This window comes from Rhinopithecus bieti, unplaced genomic scaffold (genome assembly GCF_001698545.2).
Source record: "Rhinopithecus bieti isolate Rb0 unplaced genomic scaffold, ASM169854v2 scaffold_5750, whole genome shotgun sequence".
In the NCBI taxonomy this organism is placed as follows: Eukaryota; Metazoa; Chordata; class Mammalia; order Primates; family Cercopithecidae; genus Rhinopithecus; species Rhinopithecus bieti.
This window is the reverse complement of record NW_016805082.1, coordinates 1,760,895-1,783,679: the sequence shown is the minus strand read 5'-3', so window position 1 is coordinate 1,783,679 and position 22,785 is coordinate 1,760,895. Positions and strand designations below refer to the sequence as shown.

The 22,785-nt window shown below is 47.7% G+C and overlaps 1 protein-coding gene across 4 annotated transcripts in view; it reads right to left on the bottom strand.

Annotated features, from left to right (window-relative positions):
• The window catches only part of KCNJ1 (potassium inwardly rectifying channel subfamily J member 1), a 71,795-nt gene that overhangs the window by 32,927 nt on the left and 16,083 nt on the right, over positions 1-22,785 (bottom strand). Inside the window, exon 3 of one of the 4 annotated variants that reach the window (XR_001885395.1) lies at positions 8,453-8,539. The exons of the other annotated variants lie outside the window; for them this stretch is intronic. The gene's annotated coding sequence lies outside the window, so the exon portion shown is untranslated. Of the gene's footprint in view, positions 1-8,452; positions 8,540-22,785 lie in introns of those variants that run through there. 4 annotated transcript variants of the gene reach the window in all.

Sequence of the window (22,785 nt, the reverse complement as noted above, 5' to 3'; positions counted from 1 at the left end):
TTATATATTATATTCTAATATAATATATAATATATATTCTAATATGGTATATGATATATAATATAATATATAATATATATTCTAATATAGTATATAATATATAATATATATTCTAATATAGTATATAATATATATTAGAATATATATATTCTAATATAAAATGAAATAATTATACAACATCACCATAATGTAGACTCAGTGGGAGCCCTGAGCTTGTTTTCTTGCAACTAGACAGTCCCATCGGGGGTGATGGGAGGTAGTGACAGATCATCAGGCGTTAGATTCTCACAAGGAGCGCACAACCTAGATCCCTCAAATGTGCAGTTCACAAAAGGGTTCAAGATCTTGTGAGACTGTAATGCCGTTGCTGATCTGACAGGAAGCAGAGCTCAGGCGGTAATGTGAGTGATGGGGAGTGGTCATAAATACAAATGAAGCTTTGCTCACCTACCGCTCACTTCCTGCTGTGCAGCCTGGTTCCTAACAGGCCACAGACCAGGTGTGGGGACTCCTGCCCTAGAAGGTCAGGCTGACCTGACTTTCCCTTGGTCATTCACCAGCCAGCCTGGTCCCGGGGCAATGCAGAGCTTTGCAGACTTTGCACTTCACTGGTGGGGCTGAGACCCTGGTCTACCAACTGCAAGTTACCTAGCTTCTCACCTCAGAATTCTGCAGTAGGAAGCTCAAGAGATAATGTATGTAATACACCTGTTATTCAGTGAACAGGGTTGAAAGCCAATGTACTCCAAGTGTCAGCCTTCTGTCCTCCTCCTCAGCCCACCCACTAGGACCTTCTCCCACTAAGAGACTGAGGGAGAGGGGGATCTTACCCCACAGCCCTCTTGAGTGGCTCTCTTCTCACTGTTCCTCACACTTCTCAGCTGGTCGTGACTTGAAGCATTGATTGGATTTGCATGAAGCAAGAGTGGGTGACTGTGGGCTGGCCACATGCCCCTTCATGGCCTGTCCCCTTCTCCACTCAACACTACACAAGATAGTAGAAGGGATCAACCTCAGCTCAAGAGTCAAAGAGATGAGAAGCATCAGAGCAGCAGCGTAGCTTGGAGACCATACACCAGGGTCCTGACACCAGTCCCTGGCACGGGACAGCTGAGTCTTCATGATGCTCACAGAGGGGATAAAATGGAAACAGATGCAAAATTTCATGGAAAAGGCAATTTTGCTTTCAAACATTTATAAGCATAACGAGTCATTATAGATAAGGAAAAAGAACACAGTAGGTTGCCATGGTCTGAATGTGTCTCGCAAAATTTATATATTGAAACATAATCCCCATGACATAGCTTTAAAAGGCAGGGCCTTTAGGAGGTGATTACGTCATGAGGGTGGAGACCTTCCAGATGGGGTTAGGGCGCTTATCAAAGGGCTCCAGGGAGGAGGTTCATTCTCTTCTGCTGTGAGGACGCCGTGTGTGTCCTCTTTCTGCCCGTCTGCCTTCCACCATGTGATGCAGTGGTCAAGGCCTCAGCAGATACCAAACCTGCCTGTGCCTTGGTCTTGGACTTCCAGCCTCCATAACTCTCTGTGGTTTATCAATTACCCAGTCTCAGATATTTTGTTACAGCAGCCCAGACAGAACCAGACACAGGTGTAAGTGAAGCCACTTGCGAAAGGGTTCCCATGCGAAGTGAGATGGGAGGAGACCCACACTAGGGAGGTGCAACACAGCGGGGGAAACAGCAGCAGGTGGGGAGTCCACGCTCCTGCTAAACCTGGCCTTCCCCCTTCACACATGGCCTCCTGTGGGCATGCCCGTCCCTGCTGCTGCTTGCCATCCCTGGGTTCACCCCCTCTGTCCACAGGCCCTCCCTTCTGCACCCCTCCCTGTGTGGCCCTCTACCTACATTTGCAGGCCTCCCAGTCCCCTCAGTGGGATATTCCCAGGCCCTAGGTTCACCCAACCCTACCTCTGAGCAGGACTGGGTGCGGAGGCCAGGAGAACACACCCTGCAGCCCACGAAATGTGAGGAGAGAAAGCATCTAAGGCCAGAGGGTCACTCTGAAGGGAATGAGCACAGGAGGGCACGAAGGGAGGCTGTCCCCGGGAGAGGTGGGCTCCTCCGAGGGTGGAGGAGGGTGGCTGGAGCACTTTCATGTGGCCATGGAATCTTCCTTAGACTCCACAGCAGTCTAGGACGCATCCTCCCAACCTGCCCTCCCTCTTCCCCTCAGAGTCAGCCCTGAGTCCCTTTCTGACATCTCCTCAGACAGGCTCCCTCTGACTTTCCTCACCTGGGCATCTCCCCCAACAAAATCCCGGCACTTTTAATCCTCTCTTGGCATCTGCTTCTCAGAGGCGCTGGACTGGCGCATGAGGCTATTCAGATGGGATGTGAACTGTCAGAGAGCTTGGCAGGAGGCCCCTTGGAGTCCCACAGAACAACTCAGGAAAGGGGGGCTTCCCTGACCCAATGTCCAGTGTGGAGGCCCCAGGAGGGAGGCATTGTGAGCCTCCCCACCGGTATGGACTGAAAACATGTCTTTGACTCTCGCAATCCAGCAGACTGCTGTGGAAATACAAACATATCCACAGAAACATGTGCCTCCCCCAGGTAAGCATTCATCCTCACAGAATAAACCCCAAACAGGGAAAATAAGTGTTTTTTAACTACCTCATTCATTTGCAAGGCAGGTACCTTTTGCACAATGGAGCCAGAATGTCTCATTATTATGCAGACCAGGGAGTTATCTTACCTTCATCCCCCACTGTTTGCCCCCTACTTTCAAAACTGGGTCCTTTTGGACCTGCTGGGATTGAGAAAGAGGTCTGTTGCTAAGCAATGGGGAGGGCAGGGGATGCATTCTACCTGTTCCACAAATCCTAGTCTTAAAGTACAAGCGATAGCATTTGCCCTGATGGAATCCTACACCTTCCAGTACCCCAGGGGGATGCGCTCTCAGTCCTTCCTCCTAACCACTGTCTTCACAGAGAAATTCCACCCTGCTCTGGCCCCTGGCAACCGCTTCACTACCTCTGTAGCCACGAGACAGCCTGAGTCCTGCACGGTGGGACAGCGTGTGACAATGAGAAGACAAGCCAGGTCCTCTTTCCCTGACTCTGTCCAGCCCCTCTGTGCTGTGTAGCCTCACTGGGTTCCCAACACTGACGAGTTTACGCATCCAACATTTACTCCTCAGACTGGACCTGGAGTCTCCCGCCTCGGGACCTGAGCAAAGACCAGAGTCAACAGATGGTTTTCTTTCTCTTTCTCTTAAAGAAGTTTGGAACATTTGAAATACATTATCCTATTCATGACTAATATTCCAACAGGAGTCATTCAGATAAACAAAAAGCCTTTGCAGGTACCTGTCTGATTCAGAGGAAGGCAGCACATTCCCATGCACACAACAGAGGGCCCGGGTGCCTCTGAAAGAAGACCTGATATGTGGGACTGAAAACAGGAACACTGGTTGAAAGTGCCTTTAGGAAACAGACTCCCCAGCCTAGGGTTTGAGGCTGACTCTGGAGAAACCCAGAAAGGGTGTGGATTTGGGTTTTGCATTACTTAGGGTAGGGGGCAAGGCATATCCTGGAGACAGAGGGGGTTGTGTGAAAATCTGCGTGCAGGATGACTGACCCATGACTCCCTTCCTCTACTCAGCACGCAGGTGCCTCATCCCAGCCGTGAAGGAGGACTCTTTAGGGAAATCCAATGGGCTGAGAGGAAAGACCTCCTAGTACTGATGCCTGGGTGTTCCTCCACCCGGCAGGACCAGACGCAGCCCTCCTAGTACCGATGCCTGGGTGTTCCTCCACCTGCAGGACCAGAGGCAGCCCTCCTAGTACCGATGCCTGGGTGTTCCTCCACCCGGCAGGGCCAGACGCAGCCCTCTCCCTCACAGCTTCCAATGAGCCGACTGGGGAGCACTTTCTTAAATGACAGGCAGCCAAGGGTCACCACACATTTGAGGAAAGGCTTTAACATGAAAAAGAAAGGTCAAGACAAACACAGAAAGGAAACTGGAGTAAGTAGAGGCATAGCAGGCGCAAGATAATTTTCTAAAACCCTCAACTACCTTCAGAAAGAAAAGATGATATTATAGATGTCAAACAAGAAGTTAGAAAAAAAAGACTCCAAGAACAAGAAAGAGCACTTGGAAATTTAAATATTAGAGCAGATAAAATGATCTGAAAACAAAGCTAAGAAAATCTCCCAGTATTCTTTGTTAAGGAACAATAATAGGGGAGAAAAGATAAGAAAAGGATAGAATCCGTGCAGGAGAGTCAGCATTCACAGGATGATAGGAGGTGGCAGCCATGAGAACGTACCTGGCCAACTGGCAGCTGCAGCTGCTGAGGCCCTCCACAGCCTCTGCTCCAAGCACACACTCTGCGGGCTGCTCCTGGTCACTGAGTGAGGCAGAGCACCAAGGCAGGCCAGTTCTTGGAAGAGGTAGGCTCTCTGATGGGGCTTCAGCTCCATGATGTCCCCTACGAGATGCACCCTCCAACCCTCCCTCCCTCTCTCCTTCACAGGACTCAGATTTGCTACCCCAGCCCCCAGCCTCCCTTAGATTCCTCTCCACACTCTCTCACCACCATCTTCCTTAACAAAATCCTCTCATGTTTCATCCTATCCTGGCATCTCCTTCCTGGAGGACCCAGACTAGTACTATCAGTTCCAGAAAGAAAGAACTTAAAAATGGAAGGGAGAAATTATGGAAGAATGATATATATCATTTTAGTTTCTCAGAATGAAAGACCACAAGATTCCAAGTTGAAAGAGCCCACTAAGAACTCCAAACAAAAAATGTCAACCACATCGAGGCAATCTCATGAAACTTCAAAACATTGGAGATAAAGCAAGAGAAATATATTGCACACCAATGATGATGAATACTTGTTCACCAAAAGGGTACTTGAATCCCCAACAGCCACACAGGATGCTACAAAAAACAGTGGAGCATTTTCAAATTGAAATGTTGAGGGAAAATAATTCTATACCTAGACTAACCCTCAATTAAATGTGCAGGTGGAATAAAGACCATTTCAGATATGCAAGGTTCAAATTACTTCTTCCAGACCATTTCCTAGGAGATGACTAGAAGATGCATCCACTAAAGAAAGGGAAGAACCCCAGAAAGTGGGACACAGGAAATCCCAGACACATGGGCTCCCGCACAGGCAAGAAGCAAAGGGGCTTGCCTGGGTGATGGTGAAGGGCCACCCTGCAGGACATCTGCCCAGCTGGCCTTGATAATAGCCAGCAAGGAGAAGTGGCCACCTCTCAGGAAAATGGGACAGATTGAATTGCCCATATGTGTTAAGAGGGTGTTTATGGTTCTGAAAGAGATTTTCAGGATGAATCAGTGATAGACATATAGAGAACTATGTAAACACGAAAAGGAGAACATTGTTAACTCCACTAAATGCAAGCAATCTTAAAGGAGAGAAAATGTACTTATAATACCCTAACTTGGTTCAGCTGTGAACAATATTAGAGTTAGCAGAATGCCACATTGAGTATTGATCTAATAAAATGTCTGATCTAGCTATATGGGAGTGTGGAGAGGAATATAGAGGGGATAATGTGAACAAGAGCCTTTTTAAAGGTTATATGTAGATTACCTTAACAAAATAAATTTTAAAGGCACGGTCGCTTTTTATCTTTGAATAATTTACAGTGAAATGAGGCAAGACGAAGCACACGACCTGATGGTGGGTCTCAATGCTGTGCACTGACCATGGGTCTCTATGTTGTTCAGAAGGAGCATCTGATTTGCCCTGAACCACAGCCACTCACCTGAACCACAGCTCCTGGAGCACTGGGAGTGGTTGCCATCCCCCCACACCCCAATACACCCCAAGTAGGAATGGCGCGGTAACTAATGCTGAGTGACTCGGAGGTGTCTTCTCCCAGCATCCACTTTTGGGTGGGAAAAGGAATGAATCCGCTGGGTACAGTTTTTTGACATTTCCCCTATTTTCTCCCACAAGCCCCTCTAAAGATTTGGCTGAGGGCAGAGACTTTTTTCAGAAATTTTCCAAGACTAATGCTCGTATTTGGACAGTGTGGTTGTGATTTTTTTCTGGTGGATAGTATTTCCTCTCCTTGACTCCAGCTCCAAGGGAGGGGTGATCTTGTTTAGTGATGTGGGAAACATGCTTGGCAGCCATGAGAGTCAGACAGGAAGAACCAAGCAGTATCCACTGGCGAGTCTCATTGACACACGACTTCATCACCACAGTCTCATGCGTTTTGCAAAACTAGCTCACTGACATGTGTTCAAACACAATGAGACTGAGTTGCATCTTTGCTTCATGTAGACACAAACCTACAAGCTGTTTCCCATCCATACATAAGGAATCCCAGGTCACTGGTCTCTACAGATGCTGACCTGTGAGTGCCCTTCTTTGATTGAGGAAGGGCAGCCATGTAGATAACACCACCAGCAGCAAGGCACATCACCTTACAAGCCCTCCAACTCCTAAATGGAACAGGACAGAGGGACTCTGCTGGAATAGGCTCTTCTACCTTTGAGGCCTGCTTTTCTTGTCTGGTGAAAGAGTGACGGTAAAATCCAAATGTGTTTGCGACAGAGGAGAACTGGATAATCCACTGAGATGACAAGAAGGAAAGAACGTTGCTATACACTCTCACAAGGGAAAGGTTTTGAGAAAGTCACATGCAAGAATAAAAATGCTTTCCCTCCGAAACCTGGCCTGCCACTGCAGATGAAAGCATCTCACTCAGTGAGAAATTCCAGGTTGAAGGCCTTTCTTTGAAAAAGAAATCTAACTGAATGAAGGGAAAATTTGGATGATTCCAATTAATTCATCCAAAGCTTTCCGAGGCCCTTGCTAAATAAAAGGCAGCATGCTAGGCACTTTAGGAGTTGCAACAACGATAAAACATGGTCCTTGCCCTTTAAGAGTTGAATCTCTTATAGAAGGGAAGACAGTCACAAACACAACAATGCATAAATGCATAGGAAGGGTTACAAATATACAGAAGTTCCGTTCAGCTGGGAAAATTGGAGAGGCTTCACAGAAATGGTGCTGCTGAACTGGACACTATAGAAAGATTAAAATTACAACAGGTGGTCACGGAAGGTGGGGAGGAGAGGAAGGAGAAGCAGCGTGGAGGCTAGAGAGTAAAGGGGGGACTAGTCAAGAGGAGAAAGCCCGGCTTAAAAGACGTGCTGGTGGACAAGGCAGAAGGGTAGGTGGGAACAAGGTGGCAGGACCTGCTGTGCTGGTCAGGGTGACCTTTCATCCTTCCTTAACTGTGAGGACCCCTCCACACAGGCACTGTGGAGACCCCTCCACACAAGCACTGTGGCCTCCTTCTGGGGCAGGGACAGGCTCTTGGCATGCAGGAGCCGGGGTGAGGGTGGCGGGGGGGCTTTCTGTAGGAGGATGCTCACCACTTCTCTTTGTTTCTTATTGTCTATCTCGAGGAGCTTTGCCATGTTTTACCCAGAATTTCATATTTATAAATATTGTTTCCTATTTTGACATCCCTAGTAGGTTTTTGACAGATACAAAATTTTTCCTTCTCTGGGATATTGTGTGGACACATCCCATAGTCCAAATCTCACACCCAGAGACATACAGCAGGTTATTCACGGAGCCCCGACACTCACACCAGTCCGAAAGGGCATTACACAAGGAAGAGAAGGAGCCAGGAGCCCTCAGGCTTGGCCTCATTTTGCTGTCTGCCAGGCTTTCTAGAAAAAGATGAGGACCCTCTGCAGTGCCCTGAGGCCTGCTTGCCTCGCAGAAATGCTCTGGAGACTAAATAGATTCTAGTCAGTTTCCCTGAAGCAAGCGCTTCATCAATGCTAAGCGGCACGGTATTTTTCCATCTCCCCACCGGTAGAGATGAATAGGGCACCGGCGCCGCAGGCTGTTCCCTTTAGGTAGACCGCGTGGAGCGCCCGCAAATGGACTTGATAGCGCTCTCCTGGGAATGGAACCTTCCCGGACTGTGCACTTTTAACCCTGCAGGTTCTCAGCTGTCTGCCGTCAGAAGGAAAGCATTCACACTCCAGTTCCCGGAAGACTGCAGCCAGGACGCTTGGGTTTCCAACACCGACTCCTCTGCTGAGGGGCTGCGCCACGTTTCGGAGGGGCTGCTGCAGGTTTCGGAGGGAAAGCATTTTTATCTCTTGCATGTGACTTTCTCAAAGCCTTTCCCTTGTGAGAACATAGAGCAATGTTCTTTCCTTCTTGTCTTCTCAGTGGATTATCCAGTTCTCCTCTGTTGCAAAGACATTTGTATTGAGCTAGAAGTGACTTTGTTTACAAGTGCTAAAGAACCCTTATGTTGGGAAGCTGAGGCAGGAGAATCACTTGAAACTGGGAGGCGGAGGTTGCCGTGACCAAGATTGTGCCATTGCACTTCAGCTTGGGCAACAAGGTAACACGCGTGTGTATAGGCGTGTACCGGAGCTTTCCTCCCAGGAAGCACAGGAATGAGACTCGGCGGTGAAGACGTAGGTGAAGAGGAGCCGCCTGCTCACTCCGCAGTTCACAGACCCTTTGATGGTACTCTATTGTCTGGATCTCTTTTGCCTGTGAGGGAGGTAGAGAAGTATTTAGAGATGAGGAAGCAGAGGTTTAGTAAGAGGTGCTCCCGGAGGGCCTTGAACACCCTTCCTAAAGGGGTCCTGGTGTCTCGATGGTGAGACGAGGGGTCAAGGCTGTGCTCAGCCACTAACTCTGTGAACCTAACTGCTCAGTATTTTCCATAGCTCGGTTCCACACCAGCAATCTGAAAAGCCTTGGACCTCCACTCCCGGAGCAGCTGCTTCCTGGAATGCAAAGAAAGGTTCATAGATTCACAAACTCCCTGCATTGGAAGGGAATTTAGAAGTCACCTCTGGGCCGGGCGCGGTGGCTCACGCCTGTAATCCAACACTTTGGGAGGCCAAGGCCAGCGGATCATGGGGTCAGGAGATTGAGACCATCCTGGCTAACACGGTGAAACCCCGTCTCTACCAAAAATACAAAAATTAGCTGGGCCTGGTGGCAGGAGCCTGTAGTCCCAGCTACTCTGGAGGCTGAGGCAGGCGAATGGTGTGAAACCCGGGGGCAGAGCTTGCAGTGAGCCAAGATTGAGTCACTGCACTCCAGCCTGGGTGACAGAGCGAGACTCCATCTCAAAAATAAAAATTAAAAAAAAAAAAAGCCACCTCTGGCCTGTCCATATTTCCTGTGCTTTTTGCCTCAACAACATCCACCCAAACACTCCAGCCTGCCAAGAACCTTCTTCACACTACCCCTCGGGGCCGGCCCTCTGGAGGTGTGCTCCCACCAGCCCAAGTGAAGCAGGACCATCACCTCCTTCATGCTAGACATCTTGCTCCTATTAATGCCCCTTAGAACTCATAGAGTGATTTTTATGGAGCTAGAAGTGACTTTTGTTTGGTTTACAAGTGCTAAAGAACCCATATGTTGGGAGGCTGAGGCAGGAGAATCACTTGAACCCCGGAAGGTGGAAGTTGCAGTGACCAAGATTAGGCCATTGCACTCCAGCTTGGGCAACAAGACAACAAGAGTGAAACTCCGTCTAAAAGAAAAAAAAGAAAGAAAGAACCCATATGTTCCCCAGCCTACACCTTCATGGCTTGTTGGCAGTTGACTTGCCCAAGAGAATGCGGACGATAAGACAGGAAACCAGCGCTTAGATCCCAGACTCCACCTCCACTGTGCTATGGAAGCATAAATACTAAGCAGATCACAAAGACAAAATACTCTCTCTCAGTCTTTGAACATTCAGGAATTGAGACAAGGAACTTTGCAAACCTCAGGGAAGACCTAAAATGTCTGTTCCCCAGTGCCTGGGCTTGATGGTGAAATCACAAGGGCAGTTTGGAGAGCGTCTCTTCTCCCCACCCCACTCCTTTTACATTTCTCTCCTTTTCACACATTAGCTTAAAAAAAAAAAAAAGAAAGAAAAAACACCTGATAATGTCTACCAAAAAAATGTGGGCAACTTACTAGAAGTTTAAAGAGTAAATATATACAAATAAATCTCTGGGAAAGGCTGGCGTGTGTGTCGGTCGTCTGAGCACTGCGGCAGAGAGGGCTGTCTGGTAGGCTGCAGTGATGAATACAAATAGGCCAGGAAGATGGGCCGAGAGCCTCACGGTGGCTTCACCACAGAAATTCTACTTTTCATTCTGAGGATCTGGCCTCACTGCTTTCCTGACCTCTGTCACCAGCAAGCAGAGGGGAGACAGCAGCCTCCCAAAGCCTTCCCCATGAAGGCTTCCAACCCCCAAGTCAGTGGTCACGCCCTCCCCCCCTAACTCTTGCACTCTTGCAGGACTGTGTTGCCACTTCTCAAGTTGCTTTTATCTGTGATCATGGCTTTCTCCTTTACTGGCTTGAAGTCCTAGGAGGAGGGTAGGTACCTCCTCCGAGTCATTGTTGTATCTTCCCAAAGATCCTCACACTCCAGAGTTCCCAAGAGTGATACCTGTCCAAAGGATGAATGATGACTAAAATTGTGTCTTCCCTTTTCTTTGTCTCACCCAACCTGCTAGTCCAGGATGCCTGTTCCCCTGCAAAGTGTCACCACCCTGACCCAAGAAAGTCTTTTCCAAGAGGTGCCCTCTGGGGTCTCACACACACTCAAGATCAAGGCATGAGTTGCTCAAGGTGTCAGATCCACAGAGCCCACTGCGCCTTCCACGGGGGTGCCAGGACACGCAGGAGGCCTGTACTGTGCTGTCTCTGGCAGAGTGAGCAGGGGAGGTACTTTTCATTCTGTTTCTGGAGAGACACCAAGACCCACATCTGCAGTGGGTTGGGCTGAGGACAAAGCTGAGCGGCTCCTATACTGTGTGCATAACCCACCCCCTCCGCCTCCTCTCTGAAGACCCAAGGTATTACCAGGTTATGATGGTCCGGCTGATGCTCTTCACTGAGGGCTACAATCCCTCCAGCGGCCAGTAGACCCTGGGAGGACCACCCACCACCCCCTCAGTCGTGCCCAGACCTGTCAGATTCCCACAGAGCAGGCGGTTCAAGCTGGGACCTCTGACCAGAGAAGCAACAGATGGTGATGGCCCTGCTTCTCACATTCCTCTTTGGAGAGAGGAGATTTGGGCTGGGGGGTTGGCAGGGAGTGAGGCCAGAGAACCATGCTGGGGCCCTTTGGCAAGCTAAAAACAGGGGCTCAGGAGGGATCCCGAGCTCTACATTGTGGTCAGCACTGGCCTGTGTCTTTCTATGGTTCCATACTTCAGCATCTCACTTTCTTCCAGATCCTCAGTTGCCTCACACGTGTCTTTATAACATCTGAAGTCAAAACAGGTAGGTTCACACATTCCCAGCTGGTCAGCCCCTGTGCTCACTGAATGCTGGGGGGAAGTGGGCAGGGGCAGGCAGGTAGCAAATTCCCCTTGCACAAATACTCGGCACGCACCTTTGCCCAGGCTCTGGAAGTGGTCAGCTTCTGCAAAGACAAAGCAGTGCAGTGACCTTGAAGTCAACGCCCTTCAGCCACATTAGATGATGTGACCTGCCCCACTCCTTACCATGCTGCTCAAAGGTCCACCCACAGCTGATGCTGTGGGACAGTCTTTTTGGCATGCCCAGGGCCCACGGGACCAACTGCAAACCCCAGGCCTCTCCAGAATATCCTAGAACTTCCAAAGAGTGGGTCTCATTGGCCTTTTGGCCAGGGTCCCTGCACGCTTGCTGAGCCTGCAGTGCCTGGGGGGCTATTTCATGAGGTTTCCATTCAGGGGAAGGAAACGTGCTTTAGAATAAGGGCCCCACACTTCAGGGTGACAGCCTCAGGGAGCTTGGGTAGTAGGAAAAACACTGAATTTGGATCTGCAAATCTGGGCTTGAGGTCCGCCTTTGCCGTGTCTCAGCAGCCTGACCTTGAGTGGTTCCATAACCTCTCTGCATATTCGCTTTCTCATTGGAAAAAAGGACAAATTCTACTTGCCATATCCAATGTTGCGTGAATGTGCCCTGTAGCTGCTAAATACTATATAAAATATCATTGCTCGTTATTCCTATTATGTGTAGTACTAAAATCAAATATAGCCAGGGATGAGGAAGTTCCAGTGTCAGTTCTAAGTCCTCCATCAATGCACAGCGGAGGCCACGCAGAGCCTTCCCCGGTTGTAACATGCAGATAGAGACAGCTGTCTCCAGGGACCCTGGGGCCCGCAGGGGCTGTGGAAATGGAGGTGCTGGGTGTCTGGGATGCTCTTTGGAGATCAGACCGCACAGAAGGCCTGGCCTAGGCTTGGCTACTAGGATGCAGGGCTGTACCTGCCCGCAGGCAAGAGAGTCCCAGCAGGGACTCTGCTCTGTAAAGGGTTCTTGGCCTTGCTTAGGGGGCAGTCACCATAGCGACCTTCACTGTCTATGTGGTCCTTCCCACAGCACTCTGGTGAATGATATCTTATGAGATCATGTCAGCATGAGAAGGCAGCTGCAGAGGAGGGCGGAGACTGTCCCTGGCCTCCTGGGTCTTGGTCAGGTTAATAATCTTCTCCTGTAAACCCCTTTAAAAAAATACAAAACTGTGTTTAATCCTACAAAAAAACCTAAGTGTTTGTTGTGCTGCTCTCCCTGGCTTTCGGGGGGGGCTGCAGCCTCCTCTGAACTACAGTCTGACACAGGGAAGGGCTCCAGCCTGGGGGAGGTGGTGCTGCTGATAAAAGAGATGAGGCTGGTCTGGTAAGGTCCACAGCCATGAGGATCAGGCGCGGTCAGAGGTCTGGGGGCACAAGAAAGGGGAGGGTTGTATGGAGTGGGAGGGTGGGGGCAGGTAGGGAGATTGGGGACAGCAGCTCCCCCACCAAAGCCTCTGCTCAACTGAGTGGTCATGTACCCTGTCCCCCAGAGTGGGTCTTCCCTGGCCGCAGAGGGAAAGTCCAGGGCCCAAGCTCTTGGCCTGCCCTGGTGCCTTGGCGCAGAAGTGACATGGGGCACTTTCATGTCCAATTCCTATTCCCCATTGCCCACCTGTGCTGCCCATGCCCGCCTGTGCTGCCCACACCCCAGTCCTGCCTTGTCCTGCCTGGCTCAGTAAGCAGAAGCCATGAGCGCCCATCCCCATGCCCTGCAAATCCTAACAGAGGAGGAAGATCCCATCCTGGCTACTTCCCCACCCCCACAGCTTTGGGACTTGACTTCTTGTTTTCAAAAGGGCACTGGGGCTAAGGACTGCCAGGTTCTCTGGGGAAAATGATTCTCTGGGAACAACTGTCCAATACATGTTTCCTGATGCTACTGTGAAGTGAAGTAGGTGGTCTTTTTCTGTGACCCTCTAGAGCTCATCAGTCCCCTCATGCAACTCTTCCATTCCCCCAGCAGGTGTGTCCCCCAGAGACAGATGTGGGGTGACCCACTTGGAGCCTGCATCTAGTGAGAGACAGTGTCCCCTGACGCAGTAAGATCTGTCTTTGCCAGAGTGTCAGGGGACGGCTTGATCAGCTGGAGGCAGGTGGGGGAGTCTGACCCCATCTAGAAAAAGTCCAATTTCTTTGTGTCTTTCCCCAACCTGACCTGATGCACCTGAAGGAAAATAGGCCTCAGCTGGGCTGTGAATCAGGCACTTTCCAGGAAGGGTAAGCCTCATTCAGCAGGCTCCTACATCCCAGTCCAGTGAACATGCCCTCCCTTCTTGTTCAAGAGCCACGAACAATGGCCATAAGGCATCTACAATTCATGCCCTTGCTGGATTCCAGACTCACCCAGCCATGCTTCAATCAAGATTTGGCTTCCTGTCCAGCCCCCATGTAGGGAGAGATTTGCTGATCGTGCCATCTTGTGTATTCTAGCCCCCAGCACAGTCATGCACAGCTAATGAACAAATTCACATTCTCATCTAAATGTCAGGAGGTTGAACTTCAGTCGGTGGAGATGGGTGTTCCGGGAGATGGCTATGCTGGAAATTAGGTGTCTGAACTTGCAAGAGCACCTTGGCAAATGGTCTAAGCTACGTCACCTTCTGGGGTCTCTTGGAAGACAGATGACCTTCATGGAGACAGCCAACCATCACCCTTAGCTGTGTCCCCTTGAGATTTAAGTTTATATAGCTATTTATTTATCTGCTGCCACACAGAATACATATCCCTATGGGGGCAGGAAACACAGCCTTATTCACCAGTGCACAGCGGAATCTACCGGAGAGCCTACTGCATAGGAGAAGGTCAAGAATGTTTACAGAATGGGTGATTAAAAATGAATGAATGACTTCAGCATAAAGATGGTAAGTTAAAGAAATGCTTCTACTTTTGCTCCCATCCAAAAATCACAGTAAAACAACAGCTTTTATAAAAAAGGATAAACCCTGAAGGGTGAGAAGAACTGGAGAGGAAACAATAGCAACTTTCTTGAAACCCAGAAAACAGATGCATTCTACACTTGTACAAGAAAAAAAAAAAAAAAAAAAAAAAAAAAAGGAACCAGCGCCGTTGACACTTCAGAATCCCAAAAGGATTAAATGTCCATGACCCTGTCTACCTCTGGAAGTGGGGGGTGAAGGAAGCAGCCAAAAGAAGAGGGGATGGGTTGAGAGTCCATTCAGGAAGCACCCTAGTTAGACCTCCTGTTCCCCTCCCTAACTCTGTCCAGACAAGAGACTTCTCCCAGCCCTTCCTGGCAGAAGCCTGGAGATTTGTTCTCTGGAAAGTGGAAAACAAAGGGTCTCTTGAGTGAAAAACACACAGAACCATTAAGGATGGGCTTGTCATACCCCCCAAAGGATGACTAAGTAAACATACCCATACTAGATGTCTAGACTCCCAGCTCTCTCCTCCAACTTGGTTTCAGAGGCTGGTGATCAGGACTCAACCCTCCAAGCAGGAGATTGAAAGAGCTCTTCCTGAGGATTCTGACTTTCCCCCAAGCAAAATCTGATACCAAATGTTCCTGTAACAAGCTCAGTCCCTGCCAGAGCACCCTCCAGGGAAGCTGACAGATGTCAAGTTCACAGGCCCAGAGCCTCCTCTTACTTGGTTACCAGGCATCTGAGGAAAGACAGAGCGAAAACACAAGCATGAAAAGGCATCTTGGAGGAAACAGAGTCTGTCCAGGGAGAAGAACGCTTCAAATAAAGAGGATGCTCCAAAAATCCTTCAGGGAATAGAAAAAAGGGGAGCCCTTGGAAATTAAAATATGATAGAAAAATAAAAATCTCAATGGAAGGGTTGAAAGAAAAAAGTTGAGGAGATCTACCAGGACATACTGCAAAAATACAAAGAGATGAAAGTAGAGAAAAAAGATGAGGAAATGGGAGGTTTCTGAGATCTGACATCTAAGTGAGAGGAATTCCAGAAGGAGAGAACAGAGAAAACAGGAAGGAGGAAATCATCAAAGAAGCATTGCAAGAAACTCACCCAGAGGGGAAGGCAATGATTAAAAGGACTACCCAGTGTTCCGTACAGTGGAGGAAAACAGTCCCACACCAAGGCACATCATTGTGAAATTTCACACCACTACTCACTAAGAGAAGATCCGGCTAGTTTCCAGAAAGGAAAAAGAGGACCCGCAAAAGGATCAGGAATGAAACTTGCTTCGGGCTTCCAACAATATATTTGAAATGTGGAAGAAGAAATCCCTCTAACATTCTGAAGAAAAACAATTTCCCATTTAGAATTCTACACATGCCCAAGCTGCCAACAGAATAGAATAGAGATATTCTCAGATATGCAGAGTCTCAAAATTGTACCTTGCACACTCTCTTTCCTAGGAGGCAATGGTAGGACATGTTCTTCCTAAAAAGTAAGAGAGTAAACCAAGAAAGAAACACGCGTGGGATTCAGGAAACAGGGGATGCAATATGGGAGTGAGGCAAAGGAAACACAGATGCCAGGAAGTCAGCTGCGTGCTAGGCAGAGAGGGCAACCAGGCCAGACCAAAGGCAGCAGAAGGCCCCAGGGAGATTTTACCAGATGCAATCAGTAGGACTTCTGGTGCATCTGGACATCTTGAGAGGAGATTGAAATTGTAGGTGGAAATTTTTGCATTGAAATTAGTGATAAGGGCAGGCGTGATGGCTCACGCCTGTAATCTCAGCACTTTGGGAAGCCAAGGCAGGAAAATCACTTGACGTCGGGAGTTCGAGACCAGTCTGGCCAACACGGGGAAACCCTATCTCTATCCAAAATACAAAAATTAACCAGGCGTGGTGGCGTGTAACGCACACTCCTAATCTCAGGTCTTCAGGAGGCTGAGACAGAAGAATTGCTTGAACCCAGGAGGCAGAGGTTGTAGTCAACCAAGATCACACCATCGCACTCCAGCCTGGATGACAGAGCGAGACTCCATCTCAAATAAAAAAAGAAAAAAGAAATTGGCGATGAGAGCAAGGACAACTACACAAACCAAACCAAGACAATGAATTAGTCCCTCCAGAGAAGACAAAATGTTGTGCAGGAAAGACAAAGCAATCTGGTTTGCTGCATGGATCAGTTATATACAAATAGAACTTTATGGACATAAAAATATTAAAACTGAGTATTCATCCAACCAAAATTGTGCCACAGCTTCCTTGCTGGATGAGAAGTGGGAAGTATGTGAGCATGTGGTGGGGACAGGGGAGGAAAGGGAGCCACATTTCCATCTTCAGCGGTGGAAAGTTCATAGGTCGTCTCTGAAGATGGAAGCATCTAGAAGTATTACTAGAAGAGTGTCATTTAGAGACAAGAATCAAGGGGAAAAAAAACAGCCAAAAGACATGAAAGTGGTGACCTCTGGAGACTGGAAGATGGTCAAAGAGGAAAACCCAACTGCTTTTGTTTCAAATTATTTAGAAGAATATGATGCTTCAAATATATTACTTTTTTTTTTCTTTTTTTTTTTTTTTAGACGGAGTCTCGCTCTGTCGCCCAAGCTGGAGTGCAGTGGCGCGATCTCGGCTCACTACAACCTCCTCCTCCCAGGTTCAAGGGATTCTCCTGCCTCAGCCTCCCGAGTAGCTGGGACTACAGGCATGCGCCACTACGCCCAGCGAATTTTTGTATTTTTAGTAGAGACGGGGTTGATTGGCCAGGATGGTCTCGATCTCTTGACGTCGTGTTCCGCCCGCCTCGGCCTCCGAAAGTGCTGGGATTACAGGCGTGAGCCACCGCGCCCGGCCAATATATTACTTTAATAAAACAAAAACTAAAGATCAAAATAAGTAAATACATGTATTCTACCTAGTGTGAAATCTCTTTCAACCACTAGATGGTGCTGTTGTCCCCCTCGTGGAAACCGCACCCGGGCAGGGCAGGTGCTTGCTGGTCAGCTTGTCTGTGGAGTTTTCCACGAAACAGAATTAAGTAAGCTTGTTATGAAAAAAAGTTAGGAAGGAATTAACGTTGTTCATTTTCTTTCCTTGCCAAATAGGATCCCACTTGACTGAATAGGAAGAAAAACATCATTTGCCCCTAGTGGTGCAATAACTGGAAGCTCAGTGCTGGGCACGAAGCTGAGTCCTGGGGCTAAGTGCTGTGCCCTCTAGAAACAGATGTTAACTCGATACATTCAACGGTGTGGCCAGCTGTGGCAAATGCCTGTCTCAGGCACCTGGGCCTGGACTCACGAGTGAGAGGAAATTCAGGAATGGGAAGCTTGTTTCAGGGAAGCAGAAGCTACCTTTGGTGCTCCCTGTGGTCAGAACTGAATGACATTCAAGGAAAAGTGAATTTGGGATTATTCAGTGACAAGTGGGAAGCTTATGTACTGGGAGAAGCCAAGGCATCGGCATGAATATCAGGTCAGTTCCCCCGAAAGCATGTCTGCTTCGAGTTTTGAGATGAAGAGGAGGCCTCTTTAACACGTTCTGCAAAGTCACTAATGGCAACTTGATGACCTGGTCAATGAATAGGGTTTTTTTTTTTTTTCCATTGGCCCTATTTTCCATGACTTTTCTGGATCTGTGGTTACCTATTTTGGACCTCTGCTCTGTTGCACACAGGCTTCATGAGATAAATACTATGAAAGAAATATTTTATTAATGAGGTATTCTGGCACACTGGCCACTTAGTTTTCTTGCCACTCTTCCTTTCCAGATCATTCTGCCACCGCAGCCTGGCTGACCCCCAGTCATCCTGATCACTCCTCTGTCTCCCGTTCTGTATCCTCCTCCCTCTGTCCCAGATCTGAGCATGGTTCCCAGCTCTTGACTCTTCTCCTTCTCTCTCCACCCTCCTCCAGATATCTAAATTATTTCTCAGAGTCTCAGTCTTCTCCCCTCTGTGGATGACACTCCAAAATCTCCACCCCATCCTTGACTCCCTCCTCACCTCCAGACATCCATTCCTGCCTCTTTTCAGACAACTCCACTTAGGCAATTCACCAACCTTCAGTTAGACATGCATGCAGCATGTCTAGAATCAAACTCAGCAGCTCCCCCGTCCCAGCCACCTACTCCTGCTAATTTTCTCATTCCTGACATCAGGCATGCACGCATTCAATAAACATTTACTCGGGTTTTAACAAACAAGGTTTACACCCTTAAGGAACTTGTAGATTGCAGGTAGAGGAGAGAGATGGGTCACAGAACCCCCAACACATGTGATCGGAGCTCTATCAGAAGGAAGCAGAGGGGTCAAGGTGTCCACAGAGGAGGGGATCTCAGTGCCCCTGGAGATTCAGGGGAGCTTAGCCCAGCTCAACTCCACACCATCCAATTTCATTCCTCTTTCGCTTTCGGCTCCTGTTGACCCTTTCTCAGCTACATCTTCTGCTTCGTGCTCTTCCAAGCCCCAGTGTGCATAGGAGTCACTTGGAGATCTTGTTAAAAGGCGAATTCTCTTTGAGCAGCTGGAGGGTGGAGCCTGAGATTCTACATTTCATACATGATCCCAGGGAGTGGCACTGTTGCCACCAGACTGTGCAACCCACTACACATCCCAGGGTTCTTTCTTCTTTTGCCTTGTTGCAGCCTGATCACCTCAGGCCAGCACCAGGGCCCAGCCCACGAACACTCTCCCTGCCTCTAATCCTAGACTGTGCAGTACAGTAGCCACCAGCCATAGTGCCTACTTAAATATAAATTAATTAAAACTTAAAATTCCCTTTCTATTTACAGTAGCCACATTTCACATACGCAGTAGCCACAATGCCACATTATACAGAAAAGATATCAAGCATTTTCTTCACTGCAAAACTTCCGTTGGGTGGCACTGCACAATAATCTCAGCTCCACCTAAACTAACCACAAACTGACTACCAGCCTCACCACACTGTCAGCTCCTTGAAGGCAAGTTCTATATTTGCCTTGTCATCTTTCTCTAATTGCGGAACCTACCGCATATCCTTTCTTTCATTTGACAAATATTTATTGATCATCTCCTATGTAGCAGATGCTGTGCTTAGCACTGGGAGCAAGTGGCACCCCGAGGTGAACAAGACCAATGTGGTCCCTGTAATTGCAGAGGTCACAAAACAGGTGCTCCATAAGTCTTCATTGAAATGAAAAAATGAATGAATCATACACAGACCACCCCCAGGGAAATCTTCACACTGATTTTCGTCATTCTCCCTAACTCAGAAATGTTTAATACTTGCTTTCAATCCGCAGAAGAAAATCCAGATGCCACAGCTTGGGGTACGAGGCCCTTCTGAGAGGCAGAGATGCAGGGTTAGCATCTTCGTTTGTTAGGGCTGCCGTAACAAAACACCACCGACTGGGTGGCTCAAACAGAAATTGATTTCCCACAGCCCTGGAAATTAGGAGTCCAAGATCAAGGTTGTCAACAAAGTTGATTTCTTCTGAGGCCTATCTGCTTGGCTTGGAGACAGCTGCCTTCTCCTAGTGTCCTCAGGGTCATTCCTCTTCTTATAAGGACACCAGTCAGATTGGATTAGGACTCACCCTAATGATCTTAGTTTAATTAATTCTTTTTTTTATTTTTTTTAAGTTGGAGATAGACTCTCACTCTGTTGCCCAGGCTGGAGTGCAGTGGCACGATCTCGGCTTACTGCAACCTCCACCTCCCAGGTTCAAGAGATTCTCCTTCCTCAGACTCCTGAGTAGCTGGGACTACAGGTACGCACCACCACGCCTGGCTAATTCTTGTACTTTTAGTAGAGATGGGGTTTCCCCATGTTGGCCAGGCTGATCTCAAACTCCTGATCTCAGGTGATCCACCTGCCTTGGCCTCCCAAAGTATGAGATTACAGGCGTGAGCCACCTCACCAGTCCCCTTAGTTTAATTTAATCACCCCTTTAAAGGCCCTGTCTCCAAATACAGTCACATTCAGAAACATTCAGAATCAGGCCTTCAACATCTGAATTTGGGAGAGACACAGCTCATCTCATAACAATTAGAAATATGATCTTGGAAACTAACAAAACTGGGTTCTGATAGCAGCTCTGATATTCCTGCCAGTGCAAGGGGACTTGACTTGTCTGAGCCTGTTTCCTCTCATGAGGAAGGTGCTAAAGCTACCTCCCTCCCGAGGCTGTCGAGAAAATTACAAGCAATTACTTACATGAAGCACTGAGCAGAGCTCAGCACATAGTAGGCACTGCGTTAATTACAGCCACTGGCATCACCACTGTACTGCTCTGATCCCCCAGCAGCAACCCTTTCCTTTCTTGTGGTCCCTGAGCACCCTGAGCCTTGCCTGCTCAAGCCCTGATTCCCAGCCCAGCTCCGTGACTCCTCTCCCTCTCATCACATTCAAACCTTAGTCTTCCTTTCCTAATTCCTTCAGACTTTCCTTCTCTGGGTAGCCTTTCGGTCAGAAGTCAGTCCCAGCTTCTCTTCTCCGAGCTGTGTTAGCATTCCTGTCAATTCCACACCAGCTCCCAATTAACACCTAGGAATTAAAATCCCATGTTAATTTGTATGCTAACTCCTCCCTCCTCACAGATATGCCACCTTCCCCATTAGATGTGAGACATTTGATATCAAAGCCACCATTATACCTTTTAGTCTCTCTCATAGCACCTATCAAAGTGTCTCAAACATAGTAGGCCTTTATCAACCAAGAGTTTGTGGACATAAAAATACTTACATACAGTTAATATTCGCTAACTGAGGAGGTGTAGGTGTAGGTGTAGCGGGGTGTGTGTGTGTGTGTGTGTGTCCGTTTAGCATTTTAAAAGCTATGGGAAAGAGAACCAACAAACTCGGTGGCTGGTTCTCTCCTGAGGGAAGAGGAGGTAATCCCATGTGGATCTGGCAGTGCTGGCAATGCCTGGTTTTGTTTTTTAAAACTGGGTGGCAGTATTATGTTAAATAAGTTTACTTATTTATTTATTTATTTAGTTTATTTATTTAGTTATTTAACTAATAAACTTATTTAACATAATACTGCCACCCAGTTTAGAAATATGCAAATATGTCCGTACTTATGAAAAATATGCAAAATAATATGTTCTTACTTGATAAATATCTGTAAGTAAATAAGATATCTTATTTAACATAATACTGCCACCCAGTTTTTAAAATATGCAAAACAATACGTCCTTACTTATAAAAAATATGCAAAATATTATGTCCTTACTTGATTGATATCTGCTGTTTACGGATGAGCTTATTAACGTACACAAAGAATGTATGAAGAATTCTCCTGACATGAGAGAAAATGCTTAAAATATTTGTTTTAGAAGCTATTTAGTTGGGATTTCAGAATATAACTCAACAAATTCCTTTAATTAATATTTTATCTAACAGGAAATATTTATGAGACATTACCAGCCTCATAAATGCAAATAGAATTTCTATAAATAAGAGAAAAAATAATTTTCTGCAAGTCTCATATTCTAAAGAGAACACCTTTAATTGTGAACCCATCTTCCGCTGGATGAAAGAAGGTAAGAGAAGCAGATAAAGGGAACAGAAGAGGTGGGGCTGTACTCTAATTAACAGTGATAATATGTACACATTCTCTGTTGCTTTCAAGCGCCGCCTCATCAATTTTCAGACAATGAAAGACACACTTAGCACCTTGCACGGCTCGCTGAGTAGTTCTTTTATTGCATTTCTATCCTCAAATGTAGTCCGTGCTCTTTGAGAGGCTTGGGCATGGAGAAGCTAAAGCTCCCCTAAGTTTGCAACAATCAGTCAGGACTAGAATCCCCAAATGTCTCATTTTTCAGTTCTCAGGTGAGACCTGGACACACATTTTTCTGTCTCCTGATCCAAGGTCCCATCCCTGAGAGAATCTTTGCAAAGCAGTATTTCCCAGAGTACCCCATATTTTGCTTTAAAGTCAGTCCAGCTCCCCCCACCCCCACCCCATAATGCAGAAGGAATACCATGGTCTTTATACCTGATCCAAAAGCAACTGCTGTCCCCAGGACAGAGGCCTCCTCAGGGCTCAGCAGAAGATTACAGTGTGTGTTATCTGGACCTGAGAACTGCACAGCCAGAGCCTCTCCCAAGAACTAGGCAATTAGGGAATTAAGAACTTTCTCCTCAATAGTGTTAAGCCCTGAGATCAAGCAACGTATGGTGCAGTGCGTGAGCACCTAGGCAAGCTGAATCCCCTAAGCGGACACAGAGCTTTCCTGCTAGTCACGGCCTGTTGCAGCCACATTTAGTTATCACCCCCTCTACAGAGAGAAGAGGGGTATCCAGGAGGCCCACTCTGGCTGGACGGCTCTGTGCTCTGTCCCAGGGGAGGGTGCCTGGGCAATGGGCTGTGTGCACACTGGTCTCCAAGGCAAGAGGACCCCCAAGCCACTATTAGAGACTAAGTTTCCCTGTCACTGTGCTTACAGGAGAGGATGGACTTGGTGCCCTCCAGTATTAGTGACACGCATTTTTCTCATTGCAATGTAATAAACCAGTTTTCTGGTCGTAGACATCATTTACTTAGCACTTGTGCTAGGTGCTAGGGAT